Raw genomic sequence first — 13,747 nt, 5'->3', positions numbered from 1 at the left:
TACCAAATAAAAACAGTATTAAAAGGCAGTCTGCCCATTCTTGGGATCAGGTTTATCCTTTGGCTAATGACACCAATTTCTACATTCTGACTAAAAGAAAGAGCAAACAAATTAATTTGCACCATGTTAGGAGGAGGCAATAAATCTTAAAACTTGTAAAAAACTGGGTATGTCTTTTCCAATATGAAAAACACTTTGTGCAGTTCCAGGACTCTCTAAAGCTAAATCAATCTCCTGTCAAATCCGTGCAAGTACCTGGCAGATGAAAAAATTAGGTCAAGATCATGGGAAAGCAGGTAATTCTACTAGTTTCTATAAATGTAAATGGCATCTTTTCAGAGTTAAAGTAAAAATATTTTACTGTATTGACCTTCAAACTTGCATTTCAACAACATGGCCAATTTAGAATAAACCAATTAATTTTCATTTCCATAATTTTTAAGTTAAAGTTTATGAGCTAATAAAAGTTAAAATAAGATCAGCTGAATTTAAGCAAAACATTTAAAAAGTCAAAACTTTTTTTACAGATGATTGCTAAACATACTTCTAAAGAAACAAAGTACATGCTAAATGGCAGAATGAATTTCTCAATAAGCAATCATAAATATGGTACTTATAACAATGACTAGAGGCCCGGTTCACAAAAATTTGTGCACTGTGGGGGGGGGGCGGAGGGGGGTCCCTCAGCCCGGCCTGTGCCCTCTCGCAGTCTGGGACCCCTCGGGAGATAATGACCTGCTGGCTTAGGCCTGCTCCTGGGTGGCAGAGGGCAGGCCCAATCCCTAGGTGCAGCCCCTGGTCAGGCTCAGAGCAGGGCTGATTGGGGAGTTGGGGCGCCACCCCCTGTCATGCACAGAGCAGGGTGGATCGGGAGGTTGCGATGCCACCCCTAGTCATGCTCAGGGTAGGGCCGATTGGGGGGTTGGGGCACCGCCCCCTGTCACACTCAAGGCAGGGTCGATGGGGAGGTTGCAGCGCCACCCCCTGTCACTCACAGAGCAGGGCCCATCAGGGGGGTTGGGGCTCCGTACCCTGTCACGCACAGAGCAGGGTCGATCAGGGGGTTGGGGAGCTCCCCCCTGTCATGCACAGAGCAGGGCCCATCAGGGGGTTGGGGAGCTCTCCCCTGTCACACACAGAGCAGGGTCGATCAGGGGGTTGAGAAGCTCCCCCCTGTCACTCACAGAGTAGGGCCGATAGGAGAGTTGGGGCACCACCCCCTGTCACACAGAGCAGGGCGGATCAGGGGGTTGGGGCGCCACACCCTGTCACACTCAGGGCAGGGCCGATGGGGAGGTTATGGCTCTACCCCGTCACATACAGAGCAGGGCCCGTGAGGGGTGGTTGGGGCGTCGCCCTCTATCACCCACAGAGCAGGGCTGATCAGGGGGTTGGGGCGCCGCCACTGTCACACTCAGGGCAGGGCAGATGGGGAGGTTATGGCTCTACCCCGTCACACACAGAGCCACAGGGCGATCAGGGGGTTTGGGCGCTGCCCCCTGTCATGCTGATCCCGGTGCCGGGAGACCTCGCGGCTCTGCTGATCCCGGTGCTGGGAGGCATATTACCCTTTTACTGTATAGGATAGAGGCCTGGTGCATGGGTGGGGCCGGCTGGTTTACCCCGAAGGGTGTCCTGGATCAGGGTGGGGGTCCCCACTGGGGTGCCTGGCCAGTCTGGGTGAGGGGCTGAGGGCTGTTTTCAGGCTGGCGGGTGACTGAAGGTCCCAAACGCTCCTTTTTTTCTTTTTTTTAATTCTGGGCCAGCTTTAGCTCTGAGGCTTGGCTACAGCTCTTAGGCCTTGGCTGCTGAAAGCAGGTATCTGGTTTGTTTGGGTTCTATAATCGAAACACTGTTTCAACTCCAGCTCTGAGATCCCGGCTGGCTGAAAGCAGGTTTCTGGGGTTTTGTTTAGCTTCTATATTTGTAACAATGTTTCAAACTGCAAGCTCAGAGGCCGGCAGTGGCAGGTGGGGAACGTTGGAGTCCTCCATCACTGAAGCAAGCAAGCCCCATGTTCGCATCAAGCTGCCTGGCTGCCGGCCGTCATCTTGGCTGGCAGTCAATTTGCATATCCCGCTGATTAGCCAATGGGAAGGGTAGCGGAGATATGGCTAATTACCATGTTTCTCTTTTATTAGATAGGATATGATCTAACAAAGGAAAAGACTAATGAATTCAAAGCAAAGCCTGCAAAGCACAGAGATTACTAAAAGCAGAGAAATCAGATGAGAAGATGCCTAATGTGAAAAACACACACAAAAGTGGGCCAATCACCTATGGTCTAGAGCAGTGATGGCGAACCTATGACACGCGTGTCAGAGGTGACACGTGAACTCATTTTTTTGGTGGATTTTTCTTTGTTAAATGGCATTTAAATATATAAAATAAATATAAAAAATATAAGTCTTTGTTTTACTATGGTTGCAAATATCAAAAAATTTCTATATGTGACACGGCACCAGAGTTAAGTTAGGGTTTTTCAAAATGCTGACACACTGAGCTCAAAAGGTTTGCCATCACTGGTCTAGAGTAGACCCTATGCTCCTTTCACTCTGGGTCATGACCTTTCTCTTCTTTGAGGCAACATTCCTGATTATGTTTCTCCATGGTAACATGCCCCTCTGTGAATTTAAAATACTGTCTTTTCTCATCCAAGAATATTTGCATTTAAAACCTAGTGGGAATCAGAATGTGAAATAAATAAAAATAATAACAAAACTTGCTTCCATTTATTGAGCATTTATTATGCCTACCTCTATCATCTCATTTCATAAATAGGGAGAAAAACTATTAGAAAGGTTAGTGTCTTGCCCAAAGGTACACAGCTAGCAAATGACTAAGCTAAACCCAGGTCTGCCTGACTCCAAAACTCCTACTCTTGACAATTAAAACATTTCCCGGCCCATCAAAAAAGATATTTCAAGAATTGAAAATCCAATGAGAAGGGAATTATGAGACAAGGGGATCTTTCCTATGCCCCGAATTACATAGAAGAAGGTAGATTTTCCTTTCATTGTTCTGTTTTAGATGTATTTATTTTCTAGTTCCCTGCTATCTGGGGCAAGTGAATAACTGACTTCTGTTTAGAATAGTAATACAATATTCCCCCTTTATTATACATGTAGTATAATAGACAAATATTAAACTGCACATATTGTGTATAATTTGACATATGTTGACATATGTAAACATCCATGAAACTGTCATCACAATAAATACAAGGAACATATATCCATCACCCCCAAAAGTTTCCTCATGTCCTTTTGTAATTCTATCTGCCCATCGCCCCTACCTTTCTTTTCTCCTCACCCCCACTTTCTCCAGCAACCACTGATTTCTGTCACTATAGAGGAGAAAAGTGGAATCATATAGAATATACTCTTTTTTATCTGGCTTTGTTCACCCAATATAATTATCTTAAGATTCACCTAGATTGCTGTACATATCAATAGCTCATTTCTTTTCATTACTGAGTGGATTTTGCCAACATTTTTTCTAACTGGGGAAAAAAGCTGGTCCTAGTGCAGGCCATTGGGAAAATGTCTACAAATCCCCTGAGTAGTCCAGACTTTTCTATAAGAAGCTCCTATATGCAGACCAACTGCTTATTCCCAATTGAATTCTGGGAAGAAGGTGTTTGTATACCTGTGTGATTGTCCATCTTTGGGACAAATAATCCCCTACCAATATTCTTTTTCTTTTCCTCAAATATTTCCTTTTGTTAACATATTTTTATTTTTTATATATTTTTTATTAATTTTGGAGAGAGATGAAGGGAGAAGGAGAGAGAGAAACATCAATGGAAAATATCTATCAGCTGTCCTCTGCATACTCCATACTGGGGAACAAGCCAGCAATTCTGACCAGAAATTGAACCTGTGACCTCTTGGTGTAAGGGTCGATGTTCAACCACTCAGCGACACTGGCTGGGTCCAATATTCTTATTAAAAAGCTCCAGAGACAATTCTGCTGGCAAACAGAAATGTGTGAAGCATTGAGTTATATAACTCAGAAGGCCTGTCAGGAAAAACAATTTTTGTCATTCTTTTTGGAACTCTTGGTAGATAAGCACAAATCACCTTCTGAAAACAATTTAAAAAAATTCATTTTGGGTACGTGGCTTTGTATACTTAGCTCAAATTTTACCAAAAGAAAGAAGGGTTAATATGATGATTTCATCATCATATAATTAAATGTCACCTATGTACCTGAGGTCAACACAAATAAATTTTATTTATATGCCCTTATTTTATTCCTTTGGACAGTCTAAGTAAATAACACAGTTTTTATAGCTTTATATCACACCTATAAAATCTTAAGTTTCCCTTAGAGAAAAATAAAATTAAGAGATTAATAAGCCCTCAAAATACAAGTGTTGATTAAAGAGATGCTATTATCAGTGTTTATTAAGACCAAACTAAATCCCTACTGCATGAAGTCTATGGGGAACTGAGCCTCCCTAGAGACAGGACCCATCTGAGATTTTGGTACTGATGGTGTCATCAACATACAAGGTAGAAGTGAAAAGTGATGTGATGATCTCGTCCTTTCTCTAGAAACCTTCTTTTGCTGAAGAGCTTTTACTTCACCACTTCTAAAACTAGATAAAATTACAACTTTGGAGTAAAAATGTTTAATGTTGAATAAATTATTTTCTTTTAATTTATTGTAGTTTATTTTATTTTTCCCATTATCATTTATCCCTTCTATGCTCTCTTCCACCTCCACCCACCCACCTCTACTGAATAAATTCTTAAGATAGATTTTCCACATGTTGGTTGCATCAACCCTCGCTCTTCTTTGGGTCAAGTCCTCAGCCACTGCCCAGCTGGAGTAACTCAGTGGTTGAGCATCGACCCATAAACCAGGAGGTCAGATTTCGAGTCCAGTCAGGGCACATGCCCGGGGTTGTGGGCTCAATCCCCAGGAGGGGGCGTGATTCTTTCATCGTTGATGTTTCTCTCTCTCTCTCCTTTCACCTCTGAAATTAATAAAATAATTTTTTTTAAAAAAAAAATACCTCAGTCAACACAGCCCTTGGTTTCTTCTTGCTCTACTAGCCTAATAGTGGCTTTCTCAGTAGCAATGAAAGGTTAATTGTTCCACGCACTGAAAAATACACCCAGCAAAACAGGAAAAGGCAAGGAAGTTAGCCAAAGTTTTTCAGAATCCACAAAAATGATTAATATTAATTGATCATATCACAGAAAGTGAGAGAGGAAATACAAATTGTCAAAAATTTTGTCTACTATATATACCTGGGACGTTTTTAATCCATTTTACTTCCTCAGATCCTTCACTAAAAGTTTCCTTTTGAAATCTATATGACCCTGCAAAGAACGTCAAATTCACAGACCAATCATTTTTTTTGTTGTACTACTTTAAAGACATCTTCAGTTCTTCAATTCTGTTTCTTTCACATAAACAGGTAAAAGTCAAAAAGAACAAAATCCCATTTTTCGAGAAGCCTATGGATCCACTTCAAATATAAATGGTTATTATTATTTCAAACTAAGTTATATTAATGTGCAATTTTTTCCAAAGACCATATTCTTTTATACATTCTAATAATTTCAGTTACATTAACACATTAACAGTAATATTTTTTAAATCACTGGTCATGAATATTTTTATATTATCCAAGAAATACACTTACATCTTGTTTTATCCCTCGAACCTCAAAATTACAGTAAGAATTATTACATCAGGTTAAAAAGCATCTTGACATGCATCTTGTATTAAAAGATGTGATACTGAATAATCGGCTCAAAACCCTATTGACTATGACTTATTTCACATTTCAAGTATTAGGAGTCAATGAAAAAAATCCACTAAAAACCATGTATATTTTATAAATATGTCCAAATAATATAGATTCATTATGCATTAGACTAACCTCTTATTGAGGTGATAAAGGAAAACGAAATGCACATGTATTATATATATCTAATGAAAAATAATGCCAAAGTGCTTTCTTTCTTTTTTTTTTTTTTTTTTGGTTTGGACATAATAATTTATTAAACCATATTCACAAATGAAACTCAGAGCTTTTTAAAAATTGCCTTAGAACTCTGTGAGTTTACACCCAAGAGCCTAGAACCAAATAGAAGAGCACCTTAGAATTGAAGTCTCAGATTTCTACCTTTTTGCCTGTAAAATCATGGATGGATTAATTAACCTATCTGAGCCCCTGATGTCTCATACCCCCACTGGGTACAATGACAGCTATTCCACCCAGTAGTTTGGTGTAAAGGACCCGCAGGAGCTCAGAGGCAGAGATCCTCGTTGGAGTTTTAGGTACTGTTTCTGCTTTCTCTCCTGAATGAGGATGCTGAGTTTGTTCGAGAATGAGGAAAACCCACAAGAAGCATTCCCTCAGTTGGGACCTCAGAAATGATTAGTAAAAATTTCTTCAGGATAGTAATGTGAGCCCAAATGGAAGAGGTGCAGCGGGAACTCTAATTCTCTCAACTTTGGCAGGATGCTACCTGCCCTTACCTGCCACAGAAAGCCAGGGGCCAGGAAAGGCAGCACTGCATCTTGTCAGGTCTGTCACCAGCCTCTCGACTTCTTGATTCTTGGCAAAACCAATCGAGGGTATGTCTGAGTGCAGGGTTATGTCTGAGTGTGTGTATGGGGTGGGGAGGAGCGGCTCTTCCCACCACTCCCTGACTCCTATGCAATGTTGCCAGGCATAAGCACTCGGACATATTGTAAATATTAAATAGATGTCATTACATCTTACCTCCATAGGTCTCATATAAAAATAATACAACCTTTCATTTCCCTGACTCACTGACTCATTAGTCTTCCTCTGTTTCCCATGCCCCTTATATTTAAAGATGGAACTTTGCTATCAGAACTGCCTCCCAAAGGTGTCAGAAGCTAAATTGTGAAAGGTTAATGGTCCAAACTAGAGCATATACCAGTAATTTTAGATATCCTACCAAGGCTACTCTCCACTGAAGCAGAACAAAATTTAAATTGACTATACAAATATACATTCGTTTTTCAACAGGTTTTCCCTCCAGTGGTATCAGAGAGATAGTAGAATGTAGCCCTGATGTCAGTACTGCTGCTCCTGCTTTCTGCCAAGGATACATGTCGCTGTATGATAACAGGCATCAGTGAGAAATCTCACATCCCTGTCCCTGTCCCATCCTTCCTCTTCTGGACCTTTAAGGGTAAACTTCTCGAGTTTCCTTTTTATTGCCAGATGTAAGCAAATAGCAAATGCCAACATGTATCTCTGGTTTTCCACCCTTTCTTAGATAAAAGGCAGCATCCTCTGCACATTATTCTGCACCATGCTTTTTTTTCACTTAATGACAAGTTCTGGAGGCCTCTCCAGCTGAATACATACAGCATCTCCTCATTCATGTTTGGACTCCCGCATGGTGTTCCATCAAGTGGCCATGACATGTTTATATTAGAAGTCACTTACTGATATATATTTGGATTATACACAAGTATTTTGCTACGAAAAATGATGCTGCAACAAACTAGCCTGTTGGGTCAAAGAGTAAATGCTTTTATAATTTTAATAAATATTGACAAATTGTCCTCTATAGGAGCTGTAGAATTTTGCTACTCCCATCATCAAGGGGGCCAAGGCCACACAAATAATTAGTGAGAAAGTCAAACTAGGTCTCAGGTGAAAATTCAGGGCTCTACTGATAAAAGACCACCCAGCTTGACCACCCAGTTCTCTGGTAGCTAATGCAATAATGGAGCACCCATGGACAAGATCCCCAGATTCCTGCCGTCTTCCTCACCCTTGCTATCTGCTTGCATCTCCTGTCTCTCCCCTAGCCCAGGAAATGGGTGTCTTCTGGACTGACCGACAGCATGGTTGGCAGTGATGAGGAAGAGGAGGCACATGTAGGCCTGAAGCATCCATGTGGGACTATGCACATTGATTCTATTTCCAAAGCCCACCTCACAAGTAGCACAAAGTCATTCACAACTAACAATTCATTCCCCATCTAGGGCCTCACAAACTTGCCAATGTCACCACAGTGACTCTTGAGTGTGTCATATATATCCTATGTGTCCACATAGCCATATACTTTGAGTTCAGTACTACAGACTGCTTCATGGAATAAATTCATTCCAACTACAAAGTTAATGCCAAACACCACTGTTCCCTCTCACAGAGGGAAAGAAGGTAATCTTCTGGTGTAGGACCTCAATGGCACACAGTAGAAGATATGAGCACTATTTCAGCCACAATGACTCCCTTGCTAAGACATACACAAAGTGATCAGGGCAATATAAAAGGCTAGCAATTCTCTCACAATTGGTGATGGTGTAACTGCTGACACAGTTATTAGTTCTCCACTGTATCGAAGTGTTATTTCAGGCTGTTGCCCTGGGACTCCCACTCATAAGAATCCTTTTGATTAAGGTTTAGATCTTATCATTCCTCCACCTTACAATGGGTTTAAAAATGGAGTGTAACACAATTTAATAGCCTCTCATTCTAAATCTGGGTATGGAGCCCAAAGCATTAAGTGATCCCTCCCTGGCTCCATAGCGAGTGGAAAGGGACAACCTAACAGCAACCTGACCTGGGTGTGAGCCGCGGCTACAAGCCCTCTGGTCCTCCATCTTCCTCTCCAACCCATTCACAAAGGATGGTTACACGGACAAGACTTGTAGACAGGAGGCTCACACTCTACCCCACAAATCTGGTTACAGAGACTTGGGTGGTTGGGCATAATTATGGGAACAGCAATTATAGATGTAGACTCAAATCCCAGCTCCTCCACATTTAGCCAACTGACTTCAGGCAAGTGTTTTAACCTCTCACTGCCTCGAGTTTGTTTAAAATAAAAACAATACTTACCTCACCAAGTTTTGGGGACAATTCAGTGAAGAAAAGTGTGTAAAATCCTAGCATAGTACCTGACATCTAAAAAGTACTCACAAGGTGATTTTTGAATTGAATGTCATCGAAAATCAGACCATAATATAAAATATACCTCACCTTTTTATAAAAATGTAAAGGAAAATAAACTTTCTAAATTACATTCCTAAGGCCATCACCATTTGTTGTTGACTTACTATGCACTGTGCCAAAATACTTCACATGCGTTCTTTAGTTTAATCCTTAAGCCGATGGAAGGCTGACATCAAACACTGCACAACAGTTACACTGGCCCCATCTTATAAATAAAGGCACTGTGGCTAAAGCAGTTTATGTATCTAATCTAAGCTAACACGGCTAGGAAATGCCAAGGTTAGAACTCAAAACAGGTATGTCAGAAAGCAAAGCCCTGTGTTGCCCTCGCTGGAACTACACTAATTCAGGTTCCCATGCAAAGAGCCCTTAAGAGTCCAAGATGGCACCATCAGTCTCCCAGTTCTTCTAACACATAACAATGACAACTATGAGAGGGGGGAAGGGAGGGAGGGAGACAGGGAAGGAGGGAGACAGGGAGGGAGGGAGAGGGGGAGAGAGAGAGAAAGAGAGAGAGTGAGCAAAAACACAAAGTAAAGTCTAAGTCAAAAGATTTAAAAGAAATACCTCAACAAGCCTAAAGGAGACCAGAAACACAAAAATAGACCCAAACATATATTTTCAATTGATTTTAAAGAAAGGAACAAAGGCAATTAAGTGGAGAAAGGATGGTCATTTCAATAAATGGTGCTGGAACAGCTAGATATCTATATGCAAAACAAACTTCCATCTATACTTCATGCCATATATAAAATTTTTCAAAATGATCACAAACCTAAATATAAAACTGAAAACTATAACACTTCTAGAAGAAATCAGTACAAAAATATCACCTTTGATTAGGAAACATTTCTCAGAAATCACATCAAAAACATAATTCATAACAAAAAGAATTTATTATATTTCATCAAAATTAAGAATTTCTGACCTTTGACAGGGCTAGGGCTAGAAGTGAGGCCAGATGACAAGTGACAGGAATGAATGAAGAAACTGAGCTTTCAGTGAACCTAAGGAATAGAAAAGGAACTTTCCCTCTCCCATAAATCTTAATGTTTTCCAGGCTACCTGAAAAACTAATACAAGTAGAAACAGTATGCAAAGGTGTAGTTCCTGGCACATTAATTAATTGCCTTGATACAGTACCCCTAAAATTGTAAGTACTTTTTTTCACTGTACTTCAAGGCTCATAATTTGGTTTCACTTAACATAAAACCTCCAACAATTTCAACTTCTCATTTCTCTAGTAGGAAATCTATCTGCTATCCCTTTCCCAGCTTTTTAAGTATAATCCAGTTCAATTCAACCATTGCTGTCTCAAGCTTTCTCCCAAGAGGTTGCCTTATACCAATTCTTTAGATCAGACCAGGGGTCAGCAAATTGTGGCTCGTGAGCCACATGCAGCTCTTTGGCCCCTTGAGTGTGGCCCTTCCACAAAATACCACGTGCGGGCGCGCATGTACAGTGAGATTAAAACTTCATGGCCCATGCGCAGAAGTCAGTATTTTGTGGAAGAGCTATACTCAAGAGGCCAAAGAGCCGCATGTGGCTCGCGAGCCGCAGTTTGCCGACCACTGGACCAGACAGTTCAATTCTAGTATATCTTTTCTCCATTCAGCAGAAATTAAAGAAAAGTAAGGTTATGTCTCTCATCATCTGATTCCTAAGGTGATGTCCTATTTTCAGTGAGCCTCTGTATAATGCAAGACACTTGCAGAGAACTTGAGTGTGTCAGCCAGTTCTTACCTAAAAGTGGAGGCTGCTTGAACTATATCCAAGAAACAGTGAGCAGAGGCAACTCAGCATTGCCTGAACACAACTGCTTAGCTACTTCACTTTCTAGGAGTACTCTGAGAACAACGAACCTCTGCAAATCAGAAAACACCAGACAGCTCAAAAAACCTGATTTAAAAGTTTTAAAGTAACATGCTTAATTTTTTTTTAATTTATCAATTTTAGCAACAAAGTAGAACTAACAACTATAAGCCTAATTATTATTCTCAATCATTTTCATCTCGTTTATGTTTTTTTTATAATTTGTTTGTTTTTTTTCAATGACAGTTGACATACAATATTCATTTCAGGTGTACAACACAGTCATTATAAATTTATATAACTTACGATCACTTCATTTATACTAACAAGGATTCGTGTCTAGAGGAAATATGAAATGATATGGAAGAACTCCTGAGCAGAACAACATTCACAGTACAGAGCCCAGAAATGTTCTGGTTTAGTGGGACCATACATAGGTCCCTGTGGAGGTTGGGTTGATAGGCAGGTTATTTTGGGGGAAACAACACCTATGGAAGAAAGATGGTGGCAGCAGGTGGGGGCAGAGGAGAAGACCACGAACTGCAATCAGGCCCAAAAAACTTTAAGAGCTGTGGGGTTGAAACAGCCCATCAGAATTGCCCTAAGATGGGATAGTGGAGTGTTAGGCCAATATGCTGGGCCTTTATATTCCTGCCACAACCAGTCTTTGGATGTGGGTAGCCCTCAAAAGGGCATGCCCTTTAGCAAGAAGGCTGCTCACAGCTGAGGCAATTCCTGAAGGAGCAGACAGCTGGAGGCCACCTGCACTCCCATCAGCAGGATGCACTCCCATCCTTGGAGGGGACACTGGGAAATGCATGTCAATGACCACCACAAACTTCTTTTGCTTTTAAACAAATGGGAAGAGACACAACTTGCTCATGGTGACACATCTAGTCAACAGCAGAAGATCACAAACCATTTCTCCTTCAGACTATTCATCTAAACAATGTTATGAAGCAAATGCTTTATAAAAGGAAACTGCAATGTTTAGTAAAGAGACTGTGCCAAAGAAGGGTTGTATAAAGCTAAACTAAAATGTCAGGAATCCTAAACCCCTACTTTAGATGCTGTGAAAGAAATGATCTGCCAAATCCCATATAATAAAAGGCTAAGATGCAAATCGACTGAATGGCGGAACGACCAGTAGCTATGACGCGCACTGACCACCAGGGGGAGATGCTCAATGCAGGAGCTGCCCCCTGGTGGTCAGTGTGCTCCCACAGAGGAAGCAGCCACTCAGCCAGAGGCCAGGCTCATGGCTGGCGAGCGCAGCAGCGGTGGCAAGAGCCTCTCCTGCCTCTACAGCAGCACTAAGGAGCAAAGAGCCAAGCAGTAAGTAGCCTACTGCTAAGGAGCAGCAAGCTGAGCAATAAGGAGCGAGCAGGTGGGCTGTAAGAAGCGAGGGATCCCAGATTGCAAGAGGGATGTCCGACTGTCCGATCACAGGGGGATCAGGCCTAAACTGGCAGTCAGACATCCACCAAGGAGTCCCGGACTGAGAGAGGGCACAGGCTGGGCTGAGGGACACAAGCCCCCAGTGTACAAATTTTGTGCATCGGGCCTGTAGTATGGTATAAAATATAGGAGAAACAATTTAGAAATGTTAGAAATAATAGCAGATTCTACAAGCATAAAGGTTATTTTATTTCTAATTCTAAACTGATAACTTCTCTTGTAACAGCCTTAGGATGCTGGTGAAATTGAAATGTTAGCAGAAAATAATAAACTGCTTTGGAGAGTAAAAGAAAAAAAATACAAAAAAAACTGGAACAGCTGTAATAACAACAAACTGCCACAAGGACATAATGTGTTCCAATTTTTAATTTTGCTTTCCAAGAACAAAGAAATACGGCATTCATAATTTTTTAAAGTGAAAAGCTCAGACAAATTTATAAAAGCAAATATAAAAGGACTTGCTGAATAACTTTGAGGCCTGCCGAGGCAGTTCCTATTCATTAACTAATTAAAGAAAGATTGAATTTGAGCTTTTAAATGATCTTTGGTACCCAAAATGTAACTGAATATGATGTAGCAATTAGGACTTTACCACAAACAAGTGATAAGGAGTCAGAGAAAGGAGAGTGTCAGAAAGCCATACCACCTAGGAAGAAGTCCAATTTTTTAACACCATAGCTTTTGTAGGCTTCACAGTCTCAGAAGTACTATTTAAATTATTTCTTTCTATCCTTTCAAAAGAGCTAACCTCTAACATGGGCTCAGAAGTCAGACCGCCCAGGCTAAAACGGCCTGAAATACTTCCAAGCTGTGTGATCTTCACCTGGCACTGTGTTTCTGTGTCTAGGTTCCTTCATCTACAACATGAAGATTATAACAATACCTACATCATAGGCACAGGTCAAAACAAAACAAAATCCTTGTAAGAGTGTTTAGCACAGTGTTTGGCACTGTTAATTATTAGCCCTATTATTGTCATCGTCATTATTATTGTTATTATTAATCTAAATGACATGGGCAGTATTTGTGCCTAAACAGGCCCACCAAGACATTTTTCAAAAACTGGCACTCCCCTACCACCAATATAAAAAAATGAAATGACCCACTGAAATGCCTTAAGTAAGAACAAGGCACTTTTCTTCAGAGCGCAGAAGACACAGCCCAAGAGTCTGGAGGGAGCTAACGTTCAGTGTGAAAACTATGAGAGCACACAGCATATATTTTCTGTAATATATACCAATCAGCCTTATCCTATCTAATAAAAGAGAAACATGGTAATTAGGCGTACATCCGCTACCCTTCCCATTGACTAATCAGGGTGATATGCAAATTAACTGCCAACCAAGATGGCGGCCGGCAGCCAGGCAGCTTGAAGCTAACATGAGGCTTGCTTGCTTCAATGAGGAGGACTCCAACGTTCCCCGCCTGCCTTGCCAGCCTCTGAGCTTGCAGTTTGAAACATTGTTATAAATATAGAAGCTAAACAAAACCCCAGAAACCTGCTTTCATCGA

The 13,747-nt window shown here is 41.1% G+C and overlaps 1 protein-coding gene across 8 annotated transcripts in view; it reads right to left on the bottom strand.

Annotated features, from left to right (window-relative positions):
- FARS2 (phenylalanyl-tRNA synthetase 2, mitochondrial) overlaps positions 1–13,747 on the bottom strand; it is a 591,973-nt gene that overhangs the window by 390,635 nt on the left and 187,591 nt on the right. The window lies entirely within an intron of this gene.

The sequence above is a fragment of the Myotis daubentonii genome, chromosome 3 (assembly GCF_963259705.1).
Source record: "Myotis daubentonii chromosome 3, mMyoDau2.1, whole genome shotgun sequence".
In the NCBI taxonomy this organism is placed as follows: Eukaryota; Metazoa; Chordata; class Mammalia; order Chiroptera; family Vespertilionidae; genus Myotis; species Myotis daubentonii.
The sequence above is the reverse complement of the archived record's forward strand: the minus strand, read 5'-3'. Positions and strand labels throughout refer to the sequence as shown.